This window comes from Fukomys damarensis, unplaced genomic scaffold (assembly GCF_012274545.1).
Source record: "Fukomys damarensis isolate Sample0158 unplaced genomic scaffold, DMR_v1.0_HiC HiC_scaffold_22, whole genome shotgun sequence".
Classification (NCBI taxonomy): Eukaryota; Metazoa; Chordata; class Mammalia; order Rodentia; family Bathyergidae; genus Fukomys; species Fukomys damarensis.
The window spans coordinates 11,476,776-11,487,755 of NW_022900934.1; positions in this window are offsets into that span (position 1 = coordinate 11,476,776).

A 10,980-nucleotide genomic window follows, 5' to 3' on the forward strand; every position below is an offset into this window, starting at 1 on the left:
TTTTTTTTTTTTTTTTTTTTTTGCGGAACCAGCGATTGAGCTCAGGACCTTGCACTTGCCAGGCGCGGCACCACTGAGTGAGCTACATCCCTGTCCTTGATTCTTTTTGACTTAGCAGAGGAAGTATAAAGTCTTGGAAGTTGTAGTTGGGAAATGAAAAGCAGAAGCCATTTAGCTGTTGGGAATCAAGGATGCTAAATTATGACAATTAGTGTACTTGAATTGGCCCAAAGCATTGGTAGGTGTGCAGCCTAGATACGCTTTGTGCTTTTCTGATCTAGCACAAGTTTTTCTTTGTGCAAGAAGGACACTTTGGAGTATGAGGAATTAGAAGGAACTTCTCTGACTCCTCTCTGGAAACTAATGTGAAAATTAGTCTCATTTTTTCTTCATTTGCAGTACTGGCTGAGCTCAGGGAGTATTGAGCTGTATCTCAGCCCTTTTATTTTGAGGCAGGGGCTCCCTAAATAGCCCCAGCTGTTCTTGAATAGTTGGGATTACAGGCGCACACCACTGCCTGTGCCCAGTGAAAATTCGAGTCTTAAGAATATACTTCAGCTTCCTGCTGCTGTTAAGGAACAACAGCTGGGACTAGTTAACCAGAGCCTTCAGTTTAGCTCTGAGTTGGATAATGTTGAAAGTAGAGTGTCTATAATATGGGTTTTTGGTTTTGTTTTTTTGTTGTTGTTTTTTCAGACAGCACGGTCTTGTTGTGTAGTTTAGAATGGCTTCAAATTTGTACTCACTGTGTAGCCAAGCTGGCCTTGGACTCATGATGATCCTCCTGCGTTAGTCTCTGGAGTGCTGGGATTACAGGTGTGTGCCACCACACCTGGCCCATCGTGTGGTTTTGACTAATTTTCCAGGAGCAAAGATTAACTGTTTTGTGCCTGTGTCTCCCCTCACATTGGCTTGACCTTTGTGGTTGGCATTAGGTGGCTCAGGCAGTCTGGGAGTGGGACCCAACTCCCCCATGCCTTCTGCAGAGAGTTGTTTTTCATGCACACCTGTAGGTCTGCCCTGGAGTCACACTGGCTCCTTAACCTTGGTTTTGATGCTAACAGTGCAGCCTGGCTAGTCAAGCCTGAGTGGAAGCATTCGCTGCCAGCTTGGTCTTAAGGTTTTGTGTGTGTGTGTGTGTGTGTGTGTGTGTGTGTGCACGCGCGCGCTGGGGTGGAAACCAGGGCTCTGAATGCTAGATCAGTATTATATACTCCGAGCTAGGCCCGGAGTCACAGGCTCGTGTCCTGCACCCTCTTGGAGATAGGGTCTCACTGAGTTACCAAATTCCCAAGGCTGGGCTTGAGCTTGTGAGCTTCCTACCTCAGCTTCCCAGAGTGCTGGGTTACACAGTCAAACTTGGCTTTTTGAAGGCTCGTAAGAGTGGAGAGGCTAGGGAGCTGGTTTCTTAATGATGTATAACCATGAGAATAGTAAGGGTATTTATATTCAGAATTCCTGGACTTCTAAAATAAGAAGTGTAGAAATCTGACTTAGTCATCTGGCTCACAGGTCCTTAGAAACACTTAGCAAGATACGCACCTCTTTGTTTTGCTGTGTAGGACAAAGGGCATTTACCTGCATGAGGGAGGTGCACACTGCAGTCAGCTGAGGAGCCAGCCCTGTCTCCAGGGCTCTTGTCCCAGCTCTTCAATTGGCTGGTTTTGTGACTTGGCACAAGTTACTGAGGGATCCTATTTCTACTTCGTTTTCCTCATGGGGACTGATAATAGTCTCTGAGTAACAGTGAAGTGCTTAGCAATGTCCCTGCAGTGTTGAGCATTCCCAGTAAACACGAGTTGCTTCTAGAATTGATATTCTGCCTATTGGGAGCTTATAATCTTAGGTGTGGTCTCCTAATGAATTCACATATAGAACAGGGTCTGAAGAACCACAGTATTTTTAAATGGAGAGGATGTTCAAGATTATGGAGCCTCTCTCTGTTGTACAGGTGGAGAAATGGGATCTTGTAGTTACTGATTCAGCCTCCCAGGCAGTAGTAGCAGTTGGGAGGCCCAGTCTTGGTGTTGGGCTACGGATTTGCACCAGGGGCGCCGGAAAGGCCGACACTGGTGATGATGATGGGGTGATGACATCAGGGTTGTTTTTTTTTGGTTTTACTTGCTTTGTTTGGTTGGGGCAAGGCAGAGACAGACTTGTATATAAATAGAGAAGGCACATTCAACATACCTTATTGCTTTTATAATGCAGATTATAGTGAACAGTAAGAAAGTAGAATTGCAGGGGACATAGATTTGGAATAAATGAATGAGTGACTGTGTGATGTGTCTGTACAACACAGGACAGATGGGATCCTGATGTTTGCCTGCGGGGAGAGCTGGCTTATTTGTCTGAGGAGTGGCATCCAGGACCAGTGGTACAAAGGGCATGGAAGTTCCATGATCAGAGTGCAGTACGATTAGTCATGCAGGGCTCATTTCAGCTCAGGTACTGGGTAGGCTTTGGGGTTTTCCCCCCAGTCATTTTTACTTATTTTGGGTTATAAAAATAATATATCCAGTGAAAAAATTTGAGAAATACGGCAAAACAAGAAAATAAGACAGCCTGAAATCTCCTAGCCCAAAGATAATTCATTATTAACATTTTGATGCTATTTCTTTATAGGTTTTATGATAAATTTTCAAAAACAACTGAGCGTACATCATATGTACAGTTTTATGTACTGACTGAAAGTGTTAAAGTATGATCTACAGGGCCGGGGATTTAGCTTAGTGGTTCCACCGCCTGCCTCAGAAGCGCAAGGTCCTGAGTTTCATCCCCTGTACCAAAAAATTAAAAAAAATAAAGTGTAGCCTACGGGCAAATGTTTGCTGTGTTTTCAGTCCTCTGAGAAAATGTAGCCTCTACCACATCCCATAGAGGACCTGCATTGAGGTGTGCTCTGATTAGGAAAGGAATACCATCTGAAGCTGGCCAACTGTCCTGCAGGTTGGAGGGTTTTTTAAAATTAATATATGTTTTAATTGCTAACACAGTAGTGGCACATTTATGGGCATGGCACCGTGTCTCGGTACACGCACACAGGGTAGTGATCGGACCAGGAGTCGGGCACCTCTGCCACCTCACCCATGTATTGTTTCTCTGTGTTGGGCTTATTTTAAGTCCTTTTGTGGAATATCCGGTTAATCTTTGTCAATCTTAGTTCCCCTCTGTGTCATAGAACATCCTGATCATCATCCTTCCTTCCTCCCCACACCCTTCCAGACTCTGGAAGCCCTTCTATTCTCTGCACTTTTGAGGTCAACTTTAGCATCCACATATTTGAGAACTTGAGGTATTTGCCTTTCTGTGTGTACCTTTGTTGTAATCACAATTACTCATATTTTTCCCATCTGTACATTGTCTCAGGAATTCAAGTTGTAATGAATTACCTAATCTTCAAGGAAGCTTTGCCTGGTGCAGTAAACCATTTTGAAAATACAGCTCTTACCTGCTTCTCTGTTCAGTAGTGTTCTAGGACCAGAGTCCAGACGTAATCTGCTATTATGTTAAGTTAACTGATTGCCAGGTAAATATAGTTCATAGCAGAGGCAGCAGCGTTTCATTCTCCCCAGGCAGGGGTTTGCTTTGGCCATGTGCTAAAGAGAAAGCCAAGTATTCAAGGAATATAAACTATAGATGCATTGAATTCTGGGGGGAGTAGTTCTTCTCTAGACTATTTTGTGCCTTGAAGAATTCATAAAAATCGCATTTCAGTAAACAAGTATAGTTTATCTAAGATGGACATAGAAATTGGTGCACCTTCTTCAGGGCTAAATACTGTATTAATCTGTTGAAAGATAGCAGTAAATTAGCTATTTGATTGGTAATCAGTTAAATGGGTTAAAGGAATTTAAGGATGTGTTTGCTACTTTATATGTATTACACTTAGCTTTCATAAGATAGTGTATTATGGGGCCGGGGATTTAGCTCAGCTCAATGGTTCTTCCGCCTGCCTCATAAGTACAAGGTTCCAAGTTTGATCCCTGGTAACCTCCCCTCTAATGATAGTGTATTATGATTAAGATGGACATGGTGGTGCACACCTACAGTCCCAGGGAGACTGAGGCAGAAGATCGTGAATTTGGGCCCAGCTTTTCTGAGATCAATCCTTCACACCAAGGACTGGAAGATTGTTCAGAACATAGTGGGTTGAAATACTGCTTTTTCTGGAAGTGGGTGATGAGGGTGGGACTTTGGCTGGCAGGAGCATAAAGAGTGTTCAGGGATGATGCTGATTTGTCCCAGTTGGTTTTGGGTTACACAGGCCTGTGCTTCAAGACCTGGCAAGCATAAGCATACATCGAGTGGAAAAGCGGGGGGGCTGGGGATTTAGCTCAGTGGTTCTGCCACCTGCCTCGCAAGCACAAGGACCCGAGTTTGATCCCCGGTACCAAAAAACAAAAAAGCAAAACACAAATAAAGGTGGGGATCTAGCTTATGATTGAATGTTCGTTCACCTAGCATCCATGACTCCTGGGATTCTATCCCCAGTACCACACACATACCCGAAGAGGAAAAAAAAAAAAACAAATATTGATCTCTAAGTAATAATAGGCATGCTGAAGTATTTAACAGGAAGTGTACTGATACCTTCAGTTTATTTGGAAATGCATCAGAAAGTAAGATGATACCTGTAATGCCTGTATTCAGGAGGCTGAGGCAGGAGGGTTGAGAGTTGAGGCCAGTCTGGGCTGATAGCAAGATCCTTTCTCCAAAAACAAAAAGCAAGGTGAATTGATGTAATAAGCCAGGAGGGCCAGGGATTTAGCTTAGTGGGCTGGGGATTTAGCTAAGTGGTTCCAGTGCCTGCCCCGGAAGCACAAGGGCCCAAGTTCAATCCCCAGTACCCCCCCCAAAAAAATCCAGGAGTTCACTATTAAATTCTTTCAACTTTGCTGAATATTTGAATTTTTCATAATGAAAATTGGTTAAGAACTGTTAAAAGTTAGTACCTTTAAGGTTCTAATTACCACAGGGTATAAATGGAGCCATTTGAATCTGACTACTGCCAGGATCATTTTAACTTTGAGATTGTTAGAGATGGAAGCAAGAGCTGTCAGTTTCTTTTCTTTCTCCAGTACTGAAGATTGAACTCAGGACCTTGTGCTTGTGAGGTAGGCGGCGACACCACTGAACTAAATCCCCAGCCCATCAGTTTCTTCATCTTTACTTTAAGATCTCTTGGTGTCTTTCTTACTGTGTCCGAAGATCATTTTTCTGATTATTTTGCTGTTGTGGGAATAATGAGGGTACGAACCCTGAGAGGTTTGCTGTGTTCACTTCTACTTGTAGTATCTGATGGGCACAAACACTGTTTGGCTAAGGCACTTGTCTGATGCTGACATTCAGTACAGATTTGGGGGTGGGCTTTTTGTTTTTTTGGTAGCTTTCTATTTTCCAAGCTTTAGTCGGTATATTTCCTGTTGATTTGGCCATTAGCTCAACATTATTCTCTGTCTTTTGCCTGTATAACCCAGCATTAAACCCATCTATTAAATGCTTGATTTCAGTTACTGTGTTGCTCAGTTCTAGGATTTTTATTTGATCCTTTTTTGTGGATGTCAGTTTTCTGATGAAATTCTCTTGTCTTTCTTCCTTTTTTCTTTTCAGATTTTCTTTTTTTGGGGAGGGGTACAGGGGATTGAACTTGGAACCTTGCACTTGCATGGCATGAGGTGGCACCACTGAGCTAAATCCCCCGGCTCTCAGATTTTATTTTCAGTCCCTACTTTCTTCAACAGTTTTGTTTTGAGGTAGGATCTCACTGTGTAGTTCAGGATGGCACTTACTATAGAGCCCAAACTGGCCTTGAACTATTTTTTTCTGGCCTTGAACTTTTGAGGATCCTCCAGCCTCAGCCTCCCAAGTATTGGAATTACAGACCTGTGCCAACATGACCGGCATGGTTTTTCTTATATTCAGTTATTTTGACTCATCTTTTAGGTGATTATTTTGATTAAAAATTGGACATTGTGCATAAAAAACCTGCAGTGCACCTAGATGATGTTATCTTCCTCACTGTATTTGCTAGGCCCATAGGTTGAAGACTCCTGACTCCTGACGACTTCTGTGGTTTGGATCTGATTCCCCCAGGGGTCGCTGTTGCTTGGTGGTAGAAACAGAGTTGGGCCTTTGAGAGGTCTGTAGGGCACTGGGCCTGGTCTTTGAAGGGAATTGTGAAATCTCGTCCTTCCCTTGCTCTTTTTTGTTCCCTGGCCATGCGGTGGGTGGTTTTGTTCTGCCATTCACTCCCACCACGAGGTACTGACTTAACCATGGGCCAAAGCAACAGGGCCAACTGATCATGGAATAAAACCTCCAGAATTGAAAGCGAAAATAGACCTTTTGTCTTTATAAGTTGATCATCTCAGGCATTTTGTTGCAGGAATGTACATCTGACTTGCATAGCAGCCAACTGCACCAGGAATGTGATTTCGGACAGGCTGCTTCTGGTTCTATTTCCCCGTGCCCTTCCCAGCTAGGAGTGGGGTGTCCTCAGGGCCTAAGTACGTTCCCAGCTTCAGTCTTTGTCTCTGGTACAAGGGATAGAGGGAAACTTCTGTGCTCCTCAATGCTTTGTGCTGACCCTCCTGCCCTGTGCAGCTTTGAGTCTGTGTATATATATATGCCCAGGGAAAATGAGTACTTTCCCCCAGGATCCTGGCCCCTTGTCTGTATTTTTCTTTTTTTACAGACCTGAGATGCTGCCTCTCAGTCCTCTGGGTTCTCTGGCTCCTTGTTATGCTTCCAGTCCTGTGCTCAGGCTGTGTACCTGATTCCTCAGCCTTCTTCCTGGCACCCAGAATTGGCCTAGGCCCCAGGGGGAAAAGTAGCTGCAGGAGGTTGGCTCACCCTCCTCTAGATTCTGTCTTTTCAAGTCGTGGTTGCCTCGGCAGCTGCCCACGGTCTTCTCTGGCTTTTCTAGTAGTTCTCTGAAGGAACTGGTCCACCACAGCTACCCAGTCTTTTTTTAAAATTTTTGTACCAGAGATCAAACTCTGGACCTTGTGCTTGCAAGGTAGGCGGTGGAACCACTTAACTAAATCCCCAGCCTTCTACCGAGTCATAACCAGAAGCAGAAGCTACTTTATGAAAATCTTGACAGTTCTTAGTAGTAGCAGCAGATGTTCCTTCATGCAAATCCTTATACAAATCTTGCAAGCATTATTCCTTATATTGCAGAAAAGATGATGTTTCTTAGCCTGGGCCCTAATGAGGAAGAATTGATATACAGGGAACTGAAACATCTTTGCTAATCTAAAAGTGAACCAGCCAATATAAACAATATTTATGTGTCACTACAATTTATCTTTATAGCATCAATGGTTTGTTTGTTTGTTTATTTATTTATTTATTGGGTTTTGAGATAAGGTCTTGTTACATAGTTCAGGCTGGCCTCAAACTCACAGCAATCTTCCTGCCTGTAGCTTTCTGAGTGTTGGGATTACAGGCTTGTACTGTCATGCCTGGTTCAATGGTTGTTTTTTTTTTTTTTTAAATTGAATGTATTGGTACATTCTAGGTAGACAGTACAGTTACATTCATTACTGGGATCTTGTACCTTTACATGCCAGGTCTTGGTTCTCATTTTTTCCCCTTGTCCCCACCCTCCCTTCACCCCTTCCTCCCCTCCCCACCTTCAAACACTTTTAATTCCATTTTTAGATTTTCTCATATTTTTTTCCTTTTCCCTTATTTCCCTTTCCCTATCCTTCTTACTGTCCCTACACCTTTGGTCCTTTTCTTCCTATTTCACATTGCTAATTGTCCTGTTAGGATCTTGAGTACTATTTTAGTTTTTCACACCAGAGAAGCTATACAGTATTTGCATATGTGTGACTTATTTATTTCACTTAGGAGTATATCCTCAAAATGTACCCATTTACCTATAAGTGAATCTACTTTCTCATTCTTTATGGCTGAGTAGTATTCCATTTTATAGAAAAACCACATCTTCTTTATCTGATGGGCAGATGGTCTGTTTCCAGCTCAATGGTTTTTTGTTTGTGTGTGTTTTTTGGTACAGGGATCACACTTGGATCCTTGTGCTTTTGAAGCCAGTGGTAGCACCACTGAGCTAAATCCCCAGCCCTCAATGGTTAATTTAAGTCAAAGCACAAAGAAGATAAATTGCTGGGTGAGATGCTTTATTCCTGTAATCCCTGAGCTCTGTGGCATTGAGGCGGGAAGACTGCTAGTTTGAGCCCAGTCTGGATAATCTGGTGATTTAATGAGACTATAAAATAAAAAAAAAATTTTTTTAATTTAAAGGGTTGATAATGTAGCTCAATGTGAAGTTCTAGGTTCAACTTCCAGTACTGCCTCCCCCAAGCCAAGGAGGACTTGTCTGAAGCAGTTACTCCACCTCAGCTCATTGGCACTTTGCACTGGGGACTCTGTAGGGGGCACTGTAGGTGGCCAGCAGCCTCCTTGGCTTTTAGCTGCTAGATAGCAGTGGCATCCTTTCCCTCAGTTGTGACAACCAAAAACCTCCCCAGATGGCCTGGAGAGCGAAGTCATCCTTAGTTAGTACTCCTGGTCTAAAAGGGGAGGGATTACTATTTCTAGTTTCTTAATCTATCCAGAGAGGTGGAATTGAATTTTGAGTTACTCAAGCCATTGTGCTTGACCTTTGCATCATACCAGCTTCCTTCCAGATACAATTCGATAGTAGCTCCTAAGCCATCACAGTGGCTGTAAGAGTGTACCATTAGGTCCCCTTTTGTATATTGAGTGCTTGGGTCACTTTTTGCTTATTCTGGAACAGAATGGACAGTCTCTGTTGGTTTCTAGGTGATGTCAAGGGCACAGCCATGGGATAGTTCTTGGGTTTCTGCAGAGCAGCAAGTGCGGTTGCAATCTGTTTCCTTTGCCACTTCGTGCCTGGGTGGTTCCTTAAAACTGACAGGACACATGCTTACAGAGAAATCCACTCCATAAATATAAATAGCCATTTAAGACAGGAAAGATGTACAGAGACCAGAATTAGGATGAAAACTAAGAATTAAATGAGGGAAAAGGGCAGCCTAGAAGAAAAGTGACTTTAGAGTGGACCTTTCTGAATGGTGTGACACTGCCAAAAAGTGGTTTAGGCTTCAGCTGCTCTTTGTCTTATCCTGCAGACCTTTTCTGGTTTTCCAAATCCTTCTGCTCTGATGCCAGTGGCCTTGTTAATAATGCATGGCTTTTCAGTAGTGCTTGCCTTTCTTCGAGCCTTCCGGGTGCTGAGTCAGAGACAGCCCCAACGGTGGGGCAGGACCCAGGGAGAGGAGCCCTTTTGCATTGCTCACAGATCGCCATTTTTTGGTGCACAGTTGTCCATAAATACTTTAAAGCGTCAACCTGGAAGATGCTTATTTTCTTACTTCTCCAGAATAAGGCTTTAAAAAATAAGCAAAATGGCTAGTGACAAGAAGTCCCAGCGAGCTTGAAAAGCTATGGTCTGGATATCTCTGGAGTCCTTCATCTGTATTGTAAAAGATATTTTTATTCTGCCTCTGTGATAGCTGTAGGAGATGAACAGATAGTAGGAATGGGACAAATAATTAATTGTCCCATGAGCGCTGGAATCCAGGCATGGATCCAGCCTTTTCCTCCCCTGCCCTGCAGCCCACAGCTTTCTGGATGGTCTCTGAGTGGCTGACCTTCCAGAGCTCAGCGGCGGCTCTCCTTGCTCCCTTCAACTGAGCCCCGTTTCCGTTTCCATTTTCATTTGTTTGGGAAATACTGTGTCTGAGGGGCCCTGGAATGAAAAATGGGCTGTATGAGTTGAGAGGGTGACCGCTGCACCTGCTGAAGTTCTTCATAGAGGTGGTGACAAGGAGAAAGTGTTACAAGGTCTGTGGTTTGTTAGCCTCTTACTCATGTCTGCCTCTTAACCGTGACGCAGCGGGACAGACTTGTTAAAGCAGTTCTCCTGCCATGGGCCGCTGTGTTTAAGTGCTCAAAGCAAAAGTTTCCAAGAGTAACAGTATTTATTGTGGTCCTGAAGTTTAAGAGTCGCTTAGAAATTGTTTGCCACTCTTCATAAATGAGAATACACATGTGGATAAAAATAGTAATAGTGGGCTGGGGATTTAGCTCAGTGGTTCCGCCGCCTACCTTGCAAGCGCAAGGACCCAAGTTCGATCCCCAGTACCAAAAAAAAAAAGTATGTACTATATTCATAACTTCTATAAATTATTCCAAAGTAAAAGCTTGTGGAAAGAACCATACCTATGACTTGCTGTAGGCCCACTCTCTTCTAGTCACTCTCTTCTGCTCTGGGTCTCGTGTGTGTCATTCCTCTCTCAAGACTAAAGTTCAGTCATGAGCTCGAGACGGCGCGGTGAACAGGAACTAACAATCTGTGTGACTGCTAAACGTATAGAAGGCCCTATTTTTAGAGCCCTGCAAAGCTTGCTTCTCTTGTAACCCAGTGAGGTAGTACGGTGACTTTTCTCACTATGTACATGAGGAAATTGCACAGTGAGTCTAGGAGGCTTGATAAGGTGCACAGTTAGTTTGTGACAAAGCCAGTGCCTCAGTCCAGCTATTCTTTTGGAGGTTGGGCTCTTTGCCGTGAAGCTGTATTCCCAGTACAGTGTCTTTGGGGCCCCAGGCAGTAGACCCTAGATAGTAGGCACTCAAATGGTGATAGATGGACAATGAATTAGTGAATATAGAAACAACTTCTGGGGGTTAGAAACAATAAAATTCTGATTTTATAACATATTTTCCATTTTCATTTAGATCAGAGGGTGTAAATTCAAATGCTAACTTCTGTAAGGCCAAGAGTTGACTAAAGATCATTTCTAGGAGACAGCTCCTAGCCCTGAGCACCTGATGATTGTGTCATGGTGAGATAATATTGTGAGAAAGATACGTAGAGAAGGGGAATTTGGGCTGCTGGGGAGGGTGTGTGTGTGTGTGTGTGTGTGTGTGTGTGTGTGTGTGTGTGTGTGTGTGTGTGTGTGTGTGTGTGTGTCTATATATATG